The sequence below is a fragment of the Balaenoptera borealis genome, assembly GCF_965194805.1.
Source record: "Balaenoptera borealis genome assembly, chromosome: 8".
Lineage (NCBI taxonomy): Eukaryota > Metazoa > Chordata > Mammalia > Artiodactyla > Balaenopteridae > Balaenoptera > Balaenoptera borealis.
This window is the reverse complement of record NC_138865.1, coordinates 105,290,643-105,307,750: the sequence shown is the minus strand read 5'-3', so window position 1 is coordinate 105,307,750 and position 17,108 is coordinate 105,290,643. Positions and strand designations below refer to the sequence as shown.

Genomic DNA, 17,108 nt, shown 5'->3' with positions numbered 1-17,108 from the left:
AAGGAACAAGGTCCAAGGTGCATCTCCTAGAAGCTGACAGTCTATGGCGGGGTGGGGTGGGGGGCGTGGGGGAGGGATGGGCACGCAAGCAAATCATTCTTCCTGTAAGTGAGGAGGTTGTACTAGAGCAACAGTATTAAGGATGGGGCTGCCCAGACACCTGATATTGTAAGGTGGGGAGGCAACCCGGGTTCTCTGCTCACCAGAGGGAAAAGAGAGGGAAAAGTCTGGAGGCATCCATGTCCTGCCCCCACCTGCTTCAATCCAAGAGAGCAGCTCTGCTTTCTTCAGTTTTCTATACCCAGATCCCAGAAAAAGTGTAGCTTGAATAGAATGTTTTGCTGCTAGTTTTTTTTTTTTAACATCGAACAAAAAGCTTCCTCTCGTCCCTTTACGGGCTGACATCCCAGGATTTGCTCCCAGATGTGTCTGCTTTACACATCATTCACTTTGATCCTTATCATGTGTGTTATTGAGTTAGCTCACGTGGGCCTGGCTGGCCGTCTCCCTGGGTCGCCTGTGAGCTCTGTGGGGGCAGGGTCCCTGCAGCCTCCCCTGCTTATCCCCAGCCTCCGAGCAGAGCCAGCCATACAGGAGGTGTCCCCTGGACTTTGGCCGACATCTGAGGGTTGGCTGGTCAGTGGAGAACAGAGATCTGCTTTTTCTGTGTGCCTGTGATGGGCGGGAGTGAAAAGCTGAAAAGGATGAAAGAAAGCTCTAGAGAGACAGGTTTAAGTTCAAGGGCAGATAGTATTTCCTGCATGTCTCCTCACGAGGATGTGTGATTCCTAGACCCTTAAAGCAAAAAAGACTGGGCATACACTCAGTCCCACGTTCCCTTGCCCATGCCTCTGGATGCTCTGGGCATTGTGAATGTTGAGGTACCACCTCCTCTTCCAAGGAAGCTGGATTTGAGCCTCACCTTCCAGGTTGTTATGAAGGCACAGGTCTCCCCTGCTGTCCAAAAGTAGAGCATTCCTATGAAACCTTTCATAAGCTGAAATGGTGTAAAGTGAAGAAGCGATCACCTTAGGACACATGTTGCTAACGGATGCAGAGAATAAATCACAGATGCTCACAGACACAGTTCAAAGCTCTGGCAGCTTGATGCTGAGATGCTGAGCGTAGCTCCCAGGTAAGGAGCTTGGTGGTGCCTGTCTCACTGCTCAGGGTGCGAGCTGCTTCTAGAAGGCTCCCTGCAAAACAAACACTGAACGCTGTTTTTGCTTTTTGCTTTTTGCAAAAGTGAAAATCCTCTTCGGATTTCTTTTGATTACTGAAAAGAGGTACGAATGTGGGTCTTTCGCAAAAGCGAACTGGCATAAAGCAAACTTTTGAAAAGCGGGGGACCCCTGTATACTTGTCAGTTGAGTAGGATAAAACACATTTATGGAGTGTCTTACTTTAATGTATAACTTTCTAATGCTTCGTCTCGTTATACCCGGGTTTCCAGCTGTCCTCTTGAACGTGCGGGTGGGCAGGTCTGCTTAGGAAGACAAGGCGAGCACCTGAGCAGGAGGCCTGGCCTTGCACACCTGCCCTCACGCAGAGCTCCCTTCCACGCGAGAGGAGGCAGGGGCCCCCGGGAGAGGAGAGAGACTGTGTGTCGGGGTGCGTGAGGGGCCGTCCAGCATTCAGGGCGCGTCGCTTGCCTGGTGGATTCGCGGAGGCTTCGTCTCCTTTTATATCCTGTGCACGTCTTGGTAAAGTGCTAAATGTTTTGTGCCGGCACAAATGCCCCTTTTGTATCACTCCAGCTCCTGCTGGTGGCTCTTCGCAGCCCACAGTAAGTTGTACATTTATTTCCGCTAGGACTTTTCAAAAAGGAACACGCGCTCTGCTGTACAAGAAAAATCTGTCTCTCCCACCTGCCCACACCCTCTCCCCCAGAAGTGAAGCCCAAAGATTAGCTCCCTGGGTGATCTTTTTAGTCTCCTGAAATAACCCGGACTCCGAGGAAGGAGGTGGTGTTAGGAGGCTTCCAAGACGGGGAAGATTTCCGAAGGCTTGGTTTACTCCCCATTCTTTGCAAAAAGAGGGCGTAGAGGGGCCTTTAGAGGGCTGGGGGAGAGTTATCTCGGAGGACAGTGCTGGAGACATTTGGCTTGGGCCTCGTAGTCTCACTGCAAACACAGAGCTCTGACATTACCTCCAAATTGAGTTCTGGAGCATTTAGTCCCAGAAAAGCACTGGAGGACTGAAAGATGTTCATCACACGGCCTGGATCTCGAGTTTATTTTTATAATCCTGTTTGTTATGTGAATTTTTGAAGAGATGGAAGAGGCCCAGACCTTTCTGCTGTAGAGAACAGATATAGATCCTACTCAACAGGCAGATTGATAACAGACACTCCTTAGCACTTAAACTATGCCAGACCCTGTTCTGAGTGCTTTACACATATTAACTGGTGAAATCTCTGCAATTCCAATGCCTGGGGTAGGTGATATCATTATTCCCATTTTACAGTTGAGGAAACTGAGGCCCAGAGAGCTTAAGTAAGTTGTTGGAGGTCCTACAGCTAGTAAGTGACATAGCCAAGATGGGGGAGCAGGCAGTCTGGCCCCCAGGATGAGGTCTCAACCACAGCATGGTCTGGCCTCTTGGAGATGAGCAGCCTCACCCCCTAACCAGTGTCTGAGAAGAGTCATGCTGTCCCACCTATCACCTCTTGGTTATATCTCAGACTCTCAGGATCCTAAGAAGAAACCATCATATGGCCTTCTAAGAGTACCTGCCCCTACAACATAGGAGCCTCATACAGCCTTAACCCTTGGTGCTCCTGTGTCCTGGAGAGACACAGATTTCCCCCAGTTATTCACATGATTGTTATGCCAGGCCCTGTGGTAGGCACTGGAGCTTCAGCAAAGGCACGAGAATCCCTGTGCCTGTCCTCACCTCGTGCAGGCAAAGGAGAGGGATGGAAGGCACTCACCTTCTGGTGTGATGCTGGCCAGGTTGGTAGAGGGATGGGTGCCCTGGGGCACGCAGCAGAAATCCCACCCATGGGAGGCTGATGGGGCCTTCTAGATGCAATTAATAATTAATTCCTGAGACTCAAACAATTAGCAGGCATTAGTGAAGCCAAAAGCAGAGGGAGGGAGGGTGGCGAACAGTGTTCCTGGCAGAGACCCGGAGGCAGGTGAGAGCCTATCCCTTCTTGACTGCCAGCCGCGCCCGTCCCCGGTAAGCCCGTCCACAGGGGCACCTGCCTGGTCATGCAAGCAAAGAGGCTTTCGAGACTTATTTCCTTTGGGCTCCAGACCTCTGCATGGAAGGAAAAGAATATCAAACTAGTCTTGTGACTGTCACATACCACACCCTGATCTGAACTCTCTAACTGTGTCATCTCATTTAATCCTTCTCACAAGGAACCTGAGGCCCAGAGAGGGAATCTGTCTCCTGTCCAGGAAGAGGAGGAGGTGGGCTTGGCATGGAGGTCGGGATATTGCCAAGCCTAGGCCTCTCACACCAGTGCCCTGACATCCGACCTGCCTTTGAGGAGTGATTTCAATGCTACCAGGGAATCCCTGACTGTAAAATTCCAGTTTAGTCCTGGTGGTCTGGCTGAGGCAACACCATTCTCCTGATCATTTATTTTGTTCATTAACCTTTATATAACTGGGCAAGGTTCAGTGTGAGTGATTCAGCCATTCTATGCAAGTCAGCTGGAGTGGTTCACCTAGGGCGAGAGAGGCTCCACTTTCAAGATGGCATTCAAGTTGGTGCTCGCTGCCAGCTGGGAGCTCAGATGGGGCTGCAGGTTGAGGGACCCAATAACTTTTCAACTGGGCCTCTCCATGGACCGCTTGGGCTCCCATGCAGTATGGTGGTCGAGTTCCAAGAGAGCAAGGTGCATGGGATGGCATTTTATGACCTAACCCTGGAAGTCACAGAGCATCATTTCTACTGTACTTTATTGGTTGACACAGTCATACACATCAAGCCAGTTTCAAGGAAAAGAGGCAGAGACCCTAGCATTCAATGAAAAGAGTGCCAAGGTCACCCTGGAAGAAGTGTGTGTGGGATGGGAGATAGTGTTGCAGCTATCTTTGGAAAATACAATCTATCACAAATATTTACTATTTACTAGGCACCACTCTAGATGCTAAGTATACTTCAGAAAATAAAACAAAGACCCCTGTCATCATGGACCTTATATTCAAGCAGAGAGGGGTGGTGGTGGGGGAGACAGACAATAACATGACAAATAAAGTATGTAGCAAGTTAGAGGTGATAAGTGCTATTAAAAAAAGAGCAGGATAAGGGGGTCTGGAGTGTGGGGTGAGAGTAGCAATTTTTTTTTTTTATATAGCAAATTCTTATTAGTTATCTATTTTATACATATTAGTGTATATATGTCAATCCCAATCTCCCAATTCATCCCACCACTATCACCCCCCCACCCCCCTTGGTGTCCATACGTTTGTTCTCTACATCTGTGTCTCTGTTTCTGCCTTGCAAACCAGTTCATCTGTACCATTTTTCTAGATTCCATTTATATGCGTTAATACACGATATTTGTTTTTCTCTTTCTTATTTACATCACTCTGTATGACAGACTCTAGGTTCATCCATATCACTATAAATGACCCAATTTCGTTCCTTTTTATGGCTGAGTAATATTCCATTGTATATATGTACCACATCTTCTTTATCCATTCGTCTGTTGATGGACATTTAGGTTGCTTCCATGATGTAAATAGTGCTGCAGTGAACACTGGGGTGCATGTACCTTTTTGAATTATGGTTTTCTCTGGGTATATGCCCGGTAGTGGGATTGCTGGGTCATATGGTAAGAGAGTAGCAATTTTAAATAATATAATCAGGGAGGTTTTTCCAAGAATATGTCATTTGAACAATAAAATTAAATAAGAAGAGAGAATGAGTGTGTATATATCCGGGGAAAGAACATTCCGAGAAGAAGGAACTACCAGTGCAAAGGCCCTGAGGCACAGAATGTCTGGGGTGTTTGAAGAATGATGAGATCCGTGTTCCTGCGGTAGGAAGTGAGAAGAGCAGTAAGACGTGATGTCAAAGGAGCAGTAGGTGGCCAGGTCATAGAAGAACTTGAGCTTTTCCTCTGAAAGAAATGGAAAGCTATTGGAGGATCCTGAAAAAAAGAGAAACATGATCTAACCAAACTTTCAGAAGGAACACTGTGGCTGCTTTGTTGAGAATAGACTGTAAGGGAGGGAGGTCGCAGGTGAGGAGGACAGGTAGAAGGATACTGCAGTAATCCAGGTGAGAGGTGATGGTGGCCTGCGTCCGGGTGGTGGCAGTAGAGGTCGGGAAAAGGGTTTAGATTCAGGAAGTATTCTGAAGTTCATATCTCCTTAAAGAGAGAAAGGGCTCTCCCCCTGCCGCCGCGGAGTTGCGCGGAGGCGGAAGCTCCGGTGCCCTGGAGATTTGGCTGCACCCGAAACCCACCGCCCTGGCCGAGGAAGGCATCGCTGCCGGAGGAGGTGTAATGGACGTTAATACTGCGCTGCAAGAGGTGCTGAAGACCGCCCTCATCCACCATGGCCTAGCACGTGGAATTCGTGAAGCTGCCAAAGCCTTGGACAAGCACCAAGCGCATCTCTGTGTGCTTGCATCCAACTGCGATGAGCCTATATAGGTCAAGTGGGTGGAGGCCCTTTGTGCCGAGCACCAAATCAACCTGATTAAGATTGATGACAGCAAGAATCTAGGGGAATGCGTAGGCCTCTGTAAAAGTGACAGTGAGGGAAAACCCCCTAAAGGGGTCGGTTGCAGTTGCGTGGTGGTTAAGGAGGCTCAGGCCAAGGATGTCACTGAGTAGCACTTCCAATGCAAGAACTGATCAAATAAAAAAACCGGGCTCTTGTTCCTCAAAAAAAAAAAAGAGAGAGAGAGAAAGGTAGGTGTCAAGCATGATTCCATAACACCCCCTTATCTGTCCTGTGACATTGGCTAGTCTTTGCAGAGGGAAGAAGGTGGGCTTCTTGTCTTGGCTCCCCCTGAGCCCTCTTTCTTGAGAAATGATTCTTATTCTTTCAGATAATTTCATTGGACTCTTTTTTGTTCCCCACAACTTGTCCTTTAAGCGGTTGGGTGGGGTGTCGTACCCACTTCCTGTGGAATGGTAGCCCTATACAATGCTCTGGGACCGTGGTTTTTATGGTGTATCAATGGGGAAAATGCCGCCTTCATTTTTTTCCCCTTCTGAATATTTACAACGTGCACTTCCTCTGAAAAGTCCTGAAGTAAAGACCTTGTTTAACTTAGTTCAGCACATCATTTCTCAAATATATTTGACTCCAGGAACTTTTTCCATTAGCATACTTCCTTGGAACAATTTGGGAAAGGCTGATCTTATTTCAGTGACCTTCCTCCAAGGAGGAGATCATCAAAGCAACCAGGTCTCAGTTATCTGCGTGGTTTGGAGCTGCCTGTCCCAAACCAATTTGCCAGGCTGCTCTGGCCTTTCCGGCCTCCTGCCTGCAGTCTCCTCACCTTTGAGGTCCTGCAGAGGCTGCCCTTTGCTGGGACAGTGCCGCCCCATCCACATCGCTGTCTGCACTGAGATGTCATGTGCAGGAAAGCTTAAGAGTCAGCACACCGAGGTTGTCCCTGACTCTCCCATTTGTTCCTACAATCATTTACGGGCACTTATTCTATGATGCTGAGCTGTTGGAAGATGCAGAGATGAATCCAAGCTGGGTCTTGCTCTCAAGGTGATTCAGGTACATCAATAGCAGTCATGTAAGGGGAGCTAAAGTAAGAATTGCTATAGGAATAATGCAGCTTTAAGCACACACACACACACACACACACACACACACACACACACACACACAATATCAGTAACCAGAAGAGGGTTTGGGATTCAGAACTTGCAAATTATAGCCACTACGTTTGATCTTGGACACATTTTTTCACACTTCTATCATGGTTTTCAAGAAATCCACAAAAAAAAATCTTCATTTGATGTAGTAAATAGTTTTACCGCCTGGCAAGCCAGGAGCTAACCTAAGGCAAAGAAACCCTAAAGAATAGAACCGGACTGCTGGTTCCCTCACAGTGTGTAATAAATGTATTGTCTCCTCCCACTTGCTTCCTGTGGAGCCTCAGAACTTAAAGGAGGTGTGGGTGGAGGGGAGAAGAGGAAGGAGAGACAGTGGGTAGAGGGAGGAGGGAGCAGGCAAGGAGCACTTAGGCTGGTGGTGAGAGACTTTTCCTACTGGAGACTCACCCTTGGGACTTTGTGATGGAAACTATTCTGGAAACTGCTGGAGGCTCCTACCCTCCCCAGCTGGGGGTAGCCTCGAGGGGTTGCACTGGTGGCCAGATGTCCCATCCTCTTCCTCAGTCATCTTGTAGGATTAGCTAGTATGAGTGGGAAGCCTCCTGCCGCAAAGAATGCATCATTTCACAGGGCTCTATTGTTTTTCTCTGATTGTGTTTAAACTTTCTGTTTCTGAGGATTAAGCCCAAGGAATACAGCCCAGGACAATCTCTGAAAATGAGTTCTCTCTCTATAAATCAATAACAAGAAAACCGTAGACCCTCAGAAGCCAAGAACATGATAAGGGAGAGAGGTGTCAAAAAGCAGAGCCCCTAGAAAATGGTGACCCCCACCCCTCCCTGTTAACATCCTTCCACACTCACTGAGCCTTGGTTTCTTCATCCATAAAATGGGAATATGGATGCTTAGTTCTCAGGGTTGCCATGAGGATTAGATGAAAACCCAGCATGGTCCCTGGTAATTAATGTTGCTCTGTAAATGGTAGCTGCCATCAGCATCATGGTCATTGTTGTGGAGGGAGGAGGTATCCATGAAGACTACATGGAGAAAATGACATCAGGAAAAATAGGATGGGGCTTCCATGGTGGCGCAGTGGTTGAAAATCTGCCTGCCAATGCAGGGGACACGGGTTTGAGCCCTGGTCTGGGAAGATCCTACATGCCGCGGAGCGACTAGGCCCATGAGCCACAACTACTGAGCCTGCGCGTCTGGAGCCTGTGCTCCACAACAAGAGAGGCCGCGATAGTGAGAGGCCCGCGCACCGCGATGAAGAGTGGCCCCCGCTTGCCGCAACCAGAGAAAGCCCTCGCACAGAAACGAAGACCCAACACAGCCAAAAATAAATAAATAAATTAATTAATTTAAAAAAAAAAAAACAAGAAAAATAGGATGTAGGCATGTGGACATTGTGGGAAAAGATGGAATTCCAGGTGGAGGACTAGCCTAGTAGAAGCACAAGGTCCTGAAAGCTTAAGGCACTCTTACAGAAGATGCTCCCCTGCGCTGACAGCTTCGCCTGTGTGGACTTAACCCCACCAGTTCTAACTCAAGGTCATTGAATGACACTTTGACTTTGATCCCACTGCTGGTGTTGTCCTTGTGAAGTGGCCCCTCTGTAATACTCATTGATACCCACAAAGCAAGGCAAAGGACGTGTTCCAGTTCAGCTGAAACCTTGCTCAGTTAAAACCCTGACTGACACTATGACAATTAGAAAAACTTTAAAAAACTCATTAATTCTGAATCCATTAAATCAGTTTCCTGACTCCATGGAGACTAGGAAGGAACTTCACCTTTTAATTCATTAAAGGAGTGATTTTTTTTTTAAGTGTAAGAAACATGGCAAAAAAATGCATGTCCTGTTTTCCAGGGTGCAGGGAACAAACAATATGTGAATGCAAATTATGCCCCAGACAGGAGACACTATTGACTACTTTTTGGCGCTCAGCTTTGCAAAGTCCATTTTGCAACTGGAGAGTCAGAGACTCTTAGCAGAGAAGTTATCTGCTAGGATTACTAGGTCTGATTCCATTTTCCAAACTCTTTCCACATTATTGTTGTCTTCTGTGATGACCAGACTGTGTACTAGACATTTCTCATTTTTAGAGTTGACTTAAAAATGCATGATTCGATTCTGCTTTTATAAATTAGAAAAATATCACTAAAGCTGAAACCACCCTGACTGTCCCACCCACATTCACCATTGCTAGTCCCATCCTTTCTTTATTTCTGAGTTTCTCTCCTCAAAATTAGCCACTCGTGTAAATGCGGTTTTAATCTTTCCAACATAACTTTAAATGAGTTTGTTGTCGCTTTTCAGTCCTTTAAAAATACTTTTCCATATATGTCACCTACCCAAAGGGAAGCTCTAATGTGTGCCTGTTTTCTTAAATGGTGTCATACTATATATAACATTCTGCATCTTGCTTTTCCCCTCAGAAATAATTTTTGAGCTCTACCCATGTTGACACATATAGAGTCAGTCCATTCCTTTTAACTGCAGGAGAACATTCCAGCACGTGAATATACCATTTTTATTCCACAGTGCCCTGATTGAAGGTTATTTAGGTTGTTTCCAATGCTTTGCTGTTACAAACAGTGCCTCGGTGATCACCTTGTACACATATATCTATGCGTGTATGTTTGCACCCTTGAAAAGCTCACACTTAAAAGCTAACAAGTGGAATGCTCGTTATAGATCATTTTTATCTGTGTGCGAAGCAGTTTTCAGAAGGGCCTCTGATCCTGGGATCTGGATTGACCATCTGGTTTACAGAGTTACTGACACTCAGTCTTGGAGGGAATGTAAAGATTCAAACCTCTCCTTTTAAGGTTAGATTCTGATGCCCAGAGAGACGAAGGGACTTGACCGTGGTCACAGTACCCAGAGGTCCTTCTTGCATGCCCTCAGCGAGCTTTACTGTTTACCTGTGTCCTTCCCACCTCCTCTTGGCTCTTGGCAGCGGTCACCTACATCTTCAGGTATGCGCTACACCTGACTCTCTCTGCCTTCGGGCTTTAGAAGAAACTTGGGAGGGGGGCAGTGGTAGGAGTAATACCCTCAGAAAATTGGCACAACCCTCAACAAATGACAGACAGGAAGCTGGTGGAAAAATACCCCAGGTTCCTTGCCCCTTGGTGGAAAGATTCTGGGTGCATCGTACCCAGCCTCTGAGAGACTCCAGCAAGACTGCAACCGTTTCCCACATGGTGACCCACTTATTAACACACCCTTGTTAGCTTTCCTCCCTCCCTTGTCTCTCTCACTTCCCAGCCCCTCACCTGCTTCCTGGGATCACCTCCCAAATCAACTACCTGTACCCAAATCCTTGTCTCAAGGTCTGCTCTTCACGCAACTCAAAGACTGCATCTGTATGCCAGGGTCTGTGCCAGGCGTAAGGGGATACAAGAAATGAATAATATATGATTCGCTGCTCTTAACAAGTCACAGGCCAGTGACCCAGGTCTTCTGACTCTCCGTGCAGTGCTCTTTGTGCTGCATTTATATCTGTGCATTTTAATTCAATGACATTCTTTAAAAAAAAAAAAGGCAATCAGTCTTCCCAGCAATCAGTCTGACTAAATGAAGTTTTACTGTAATAAGTTAATTCCACTGCTTTTTTTTTTTTTTAATGGGAAAGACCTGACTAAAATATTAATCCTTAAACACAGACCTTCGCTGGATACCAAGCAGTTGCCCCGACGCGCTATCGCCATCTCCATTTTTCTGATATATATGTTTCTCTTCCCTCTGTTCTTAGCAAATGTTGATGTTCAGTTCACCCTGATCAGTGTTTAGCTCTTCTGGTCAATTTATCTTACGTATTGACCTGAGCAGAAAATCAATGTAGTCTTCATTTGCCGTCCTGTTTAATTCGGGAGAATTGGATTCTGTGGAAACTGTGCCCAAACTACTAGAGCCTTGATAGGGTACCACCTACTCCAGAGAGCCTTCCAGCGTCCAGACTTAATTGACCTCCTCTCCCACCCCCTCCCTGCTTCCACTCGCACCCCTTTAAAAACAGAGACAGTCAAGACCAGACTTGTGTGCTTAGTAAGTACAAATGGATGTAAAGTTTGCTTTCAGAACGGGCTGGGTCTCCGAGATCTCGGCCCAAAGACTCCCTTCTCGTGGGGCCGCTTTCATAAATGCACAGGGAGGCAAAGTGCCTTTGCCATAAATAAATAACGTGACCAAGAGCACTTCCGAAAAGCTGGTTGCTTTCACAGTCTACTGCTGGGAGCCTCAGGTCCAAAACTGCTGCAGGAGTTTTCCTTTCAAACAGACCTCGAATCCTAATCCCAGCTCCTCCCTGATTAACTGAGACTTTGGGCAAATCACCTGCCCCCTCTGAACTTCTGTTTGCTCACCTGTAAAAGGAGGCATAGAGATTGCTGTCAGAATAACAGAAAATACCCCTGACGCGCACAGCAGGGCACTGGGCTCCTACTGTTATGTGATTGCTGCCATTTGGCTTTTTTTCCTTTTTTAATTGAAATGGAGTCATTGTATTTTTAAAAAGAACTTATATTTCTTTTGGTCACCTTCAAATATCAGTGATCATTCAACACATGTTCCTACTTACCATTTTCTTTTGAAAACCAAGAGTAAAGCCCAATTTAGCCCCAAGTCCTGGGCAGAAAGGGGGCCCACGTGTTTTCTTTCTAGAAACTGGCAGGTAAATGTCTGTCTTGGCATTGGGATCCCCCTTTAGCCTGTGTGAGCAGAGCCTGCATGGAAGAGGCTTTTGGTCAGTATCTGACTGAAGTAAGGAAGTAGGGATGGCCGGTTGTTGCTGCCCTGGAGTGAAAAGTATGAATTTCTGGAAAACAATGAACAATTGCAATATTTGGGACACATTATACTTAAAAAGAAAAAAATGGCTGTTTATTTGAAATTCAAATTTAACTGATGTCCTGAATTTTTATTTGCTAAATCTGGCACCCCTAATATGAGGTGGTCATCCAATGACATTGAGCTGGTGACATTTGAGCCAAGAGGCTGTCTGGGGAAAGAGCATTTGTGCTTGGATCAAAGATAGCACAATAACAATTGTAGCTCTCTCTAGGCAGCGAGATTAATGGATTTGTTTTTCTTTTTACTTTTCAGTGTTTTCTAAACACCTTAAAACATCAATGTATGACTTTTCTAATAAAAAAAAAAATTGATTAAAAGTCAGTGAGCTGGATAAGGGTATAGCCTGGCCTGACCAGGATTGACATTTAGCTTTATCCATCTTCTCTCCTTTGCTTCCTGCAAATCAGGCCCCCAGCCACCCCACCCACTTTAACCAGCCCCCTCCCCTTTGCCTCTTTAACAAACCATCTACCCTCAGACCAGGTAACCAACCGTAAATGTCTGTATATGAGGGCAGCACCTACTCCACAAATTCACCCGACAGAGGAGGCTGTCACCTTGGGTATGGCTTTCTCACACATGAAGGGTATTTCTGCAACTAATTTCTTTTAAACAACAACTGCTTGGGGGAAGATACATTAGGCTAGATCAGGAATTACAGGTAAAGAGTTGGAATACAGTAGTTTTGTTCAAAAAGAGTAGGCAAGAGCAGTAATTCTAAATGTATTATTATGTGTAATGTGAGATTTTAAACAGGTAGGGGTATTACTAAAGTAATACATGAAATACTCTAAGTAGATATATGACTGGTTCATTTACATTTCTAAGTCAAGTTTATATTTTCAGGCAAATCAAATAACACTTCAAATCTTCTCAGGAAGGTGGTGGTGAATTTCCTTATATTCAGTAATACTTGGGGAAGGGCTTGCTAGACAAGGAACACGGCAGACCTTTCCATCTTAGCTGTTACAATAAATAACAGCTAAGGGACTTCCAGTGGTTAAGTCTAGGTGCTTCCACTACAGGAGGCACGGCTTCGATCACTGTTCTGGGAACTAAGATCCCACAGGCCACATGGCACAAAAAAAAAATAACAGCTAACAGGTCTTGAATACTTACATTGTGACCAGTTCTAAATGCCTTTGTCTGTGTTAATGCATTTTATGCTTAGAGCAACCCCATGTCCAGAGTGGTATTGTTACTTCTGTTTCACAGTTAAGATCTTAGGCAGTCTGGTTCCAGAGCCTGCACTTAAAAAAGAAAAAAAAAAAAAAAAAATATATATATATATATATATATATATATATTTTTTTTTATGGAAAATATCAAACATATACAAAAGTAGAAAGACTGGTGCAATAGATCTCCATATGCCCATTACCCAGCTGGAGTAACCTCACCTCATAGCTCAGAGCCCAGCTGTGAATCAAGTGGTACCATATTGCTCATCCCAGCCTGCATTCAAATTCTAGATCCTCCACTTTCTTGCTGTGGAGTACTGTGCCTGTCCCCAGGCCTCGCTATGCCTCAGTTTCCTCATCTATAAAAGGGGGGTAAGGAACACAGGTGCTGTTTCATGGGTTTGGGGTAAGATAGCACATTTTGCCCCGCTCCCTGTTTGACACATAGGAGACATAGCATTATGGGATTAATGTTCATTTCCCGACTCTAACAGAAGCTGCCAGAGGACCAGGCTGACTGAATACCACTGATCACTGAACAGTAGGTATTCAGTAAATGTCTGTCTCAGCCCCGAAGCTCCACCGCATATGGCTCCTTGTCTTTAAGCAGAGAAATTTTCCTGCTCAAGTTAATAGTTAGAACTACTCAGAACCTTTTCAAAAATAAACAGTCTTTAAGAGAAATTGTATACTAATGCAAATATCAAGGTACCTCTGGCTACTGTTAGCAAAATAAACTGAACAGTGAATACAAATACATTAGATGCAGCAACACCAGTCATTTGGATTCTAAGAACTTTGCTTTGATGAGTGGAGCCTGCAAAATTGTTTCTAGAGAGACCGGAATTGCTTTGTGTATGTGAAGGCTAGCAGAGAGCTGAGTTCTTCCTAGGCTAACCTCAAGGCCACTGGCACCAAATGGAATTTTAGGCCAGGCAGAGAGGTAAAATCACTAACAAGATTAATGAGAAATTGCCTTTCTTTGAGCAGCTGCCTCAGGCAGAACTAGGTTGATCTCATACCTCTGCCACTACCAGCCAGGAAAAGGCCACTTCCCTTCTTGGAGACATGATTTGCTTGCCTGTAAAATGGAGATAGCAATCATGAGGCTGACTCATTATGAGACTTAATGAGATAATATTACAAGTGCGTCTCCCCTCTTTAAACATGCTCTTGTCTTCTTTAGCAACAGTGCCATTCACAATGTGTCCACATTTTTCACGCAAGAAAATTGAAGCTCAGAGAGGTTAAGTACCCTACTCAGAGTCACACAGCTTTTACAGGGGACTTAATTTCAAGGTCTGCATGCCAACAAATGATTTTGTAACTAAATGCTTGGGTATCATTTATTTAAAGGTGGGGGGGTGGGTGGGAAGGGAATCAATAAATGAAATCTTCTTCAGTTCTGTGCACAGAATAGAGATGCCTGAGCCCGGGGAATTGGGCCCTCTTGATTATATAATACAGAAATGGGAAGATTTCCTTTAACTACTATGTTGAGCTATTGCTAGCAATTTGAAATGTTTATGTGCGTCCCAGGCAGCCGATCATCTGGGTGGCAGGTGCAGTTAGAAACATGGCATAAGAAGGGAGTTTATTTATAAAGGGCCTGATGAATCCCTAAAATGAACTTGTCAGTCAGCCCAAGAAATGGAACTGTGAAGGAACAGGAAATTAATGATTGTCCCCCTTGGCATAGGCAGGCACTCTGATATCAGGGCTATGATTTGCTGGCTGTCAGCACGTTTCTCTCTCCCCCAGCCTAGTTGCTAGTTACTTCTGTCAATAGAAACTCAGTTCAGTACCTCAGAAATGTTGATCAGTAAGCTCAGCACTTGCTGGTTGAAATGAGCTTTAGCATTGCCTGGAAAAGAAGGAAAGAATTGTATTCCTTTCTCTCCCTCCTCCCTTCCTCCCTCCCTTCCTCCCTCTCTTCCTCTCTCCCTTTCTCTCTTCTGTAGATGTTTTTTTACACCAGCCGCATCAGAGCCTGTGTTAATCTCTGAGGTTATACAAATATTGGGTGGGCCAAACTGTTCGCTTGGGTTTTTCTGTAAGATGTTATGGAAAAACCCAAATGGACTTTTTGGCCAACCCAATAAACGAGAAGAATGAACACTGTGAGTAAACATCATACTCATGTGTCCCTCAAGGTGCCTCAGGAGGGATGCATCCGGGATCCAGGAGGGTGGACAGGCAGGGGACAGCAGTTCAGACCGAGTGGCACGGTGGAGGGAGGGCTCTTGGATTCCAGGGGGCGAAGAGTGAGCTGGGCTCCGGAATGTGAATAGGAGTCCACCAGACAGTCAAATGAGAGGACGGTTATAGCCACATAGTCAGAGATACAGTGGTGAGAAATTTCACGCCCCTGCTCCCTTGTGCTTACTTCTGCCTCCTCTTTTTTTTTTTTTTTTTTCTTTTGCTGCTCCTTTCTCCTCAAGAATGAGCCTCTGGTGAATTGTAACACTGTCACTTTGGGGGCAAGAGAGATAAAAATACAAATGCTGTGCTATTCATATAGTAAAATATAATGCAATGTAATATATATTAGTTCATATCAAGTGATGATAATTTATGAAGTATCTACACTGTGCCAATAGAACCATCAGAAGGTCCCCAAGGGCAAGAAGTAGTGGCTGTCTCCATCTACACTGCTGTATCTAGCAGCCTACACATAATAGGCATGCAACGAATACATTGCTTTTAGAACGAGTGTCACATCATTTGCCTATGCTACCTCTGATCTCATGATACACCAAGATGAATAAGATGAATAATATACACTACACACAGAGTTATGCTTTTAAACGGTAAATCAGATCATCATACTCCTTTTACAAAATCCTCCAGCACCTTTGCTTCGTACCCAAAACCTCTGCTGTCACCTCCAAGATCCACTGGCCCCTGATGCTCCTTTCAGGGCCAACCCCACCCCTGCCTCTGGGCCTTTGCACCTGCTGTTTCCTCCCGTTGTGACATGCTTTCCCCAGCCCTGTTCTCTCCAGCACTTCCTCCCTGCTTCTGTTCAAAGGTCATCTCCTCAAGCCTTGGAGGTCCTTGGTCTCCCCACACCAGGAATCTCGATCTCGGCCTCTGCGTTCTTTTCCGTCCTTCACTCACCACTCTGACTTTATACTATGCATTTATGTGTTTGTTTATGCCAGTCTCCCCTGAAACATGGCTGGCTCTCAATAATCCCGTATTGAATTTGTCACATAAATTTCTTTTTACATATTTCCGAATTTAATCTACTCAGCAACCCTATGAAATAGGCATTGCTGTCCCCACGTTCAGAGAAGGAATTTAGAACGTAATTCACAATAACACTAACAGCAGTGATTTCTTGAGCACTTGCTCTGTACCAGATGCTGTGCTAGTCACTCTGCATTCATTACCCCGCTGATCATCTCCATGACCCCACAGGACTTCCCTGACGTCTTAGTAAACCAGCACGCCACCCCTCAGCCCACCGCCAACGCTCCCTAGCCTCGTTCTGTCACAGTAACTGTACAACACTTCAGCCATTTAACTCTTTAATCCTTTTAAATTTGTTTGAAGTTTCTCTTCCTAGTAGAATATAAATACCATGAGGGAAGGGACTCTTTTTTTATACACCACAGTCTTTACTATATGTAGAATAATGCCCAACATTTGATATTTCTAAAAGAGCAAAGTCTTTCCTCCACCAAAAAAGAAAACACGATTTGCAGAAGAAGTCAGTTCCTCCACATGCTTGTACACCGTCTGCACTTGAGTGCTTCACGGACCCTGGGACTTGCCCGTAAGCACGGTCTCCACCTCCTTCCTCCCCCACACTCTGTCTTTTCTATCCACCCAGCCCAGCAGGCCAAATAGTGGCCTTGTCTAGAACAAGACAGGCAACGCGGGCCTGTAGGCGGTAATTGCATCTTCCCCTGTGCTGTACGTCTCTCTGTCAGCGAGTCTGTGGCTCTTTGCTGCCTGATCTAGGTCCACCCAGATCCTTAAGAAGTAGAGACAAGGGGATAAACCCAGAAGGGAGGAGCCCACGGCTCCCCCATACTCCCTGAGCAGTACCACCGAGGGCCTCCTTTTGACATAAAGAACCAATTTTCCTGCATATGTCTAAATTGATAGTACATGCTAGTTAGTAGACATTCAATAGATATTTGCTGAATGAATGAATGAATGAATGGATTGGTAGTACGTGCTAGTTAGTAGACATTCAATAGATATTTGCTGGATGAATGAATGAATGAATGAATTGGTAGTACATGCTAGTTAGTAGACATTCAATAGATATTTGCTGAATGAATGAATGAAT

At 45.4% G+C, this 17,108-nt stretch overlaps 1 protein-coding gene and 1 pseudogene across 4 annotated transcripts in view; both read left to right on the top strand.

Annotated features, from left to right (window-relative positions):
• The window catches only part of ASTN2 (astrotactin 2), an 898,930-nt gene that overhangs the window by 505,408 nt on the left and 376,414 nt on the right, over positions 1–17,108 (top strand). The gene's annotated exons all lie outside the window — the stretch shown is intronic.
• LOC309632889 (small ribosomal subunit protein eS12 pseudogene) lies at positions 93–16,963 on the top strand (annotated as a pseudogene). Its single transcript has one exon. The product of its transcript is annotated as a small ribosomal subunit protein eS12 pseudogene (transcript).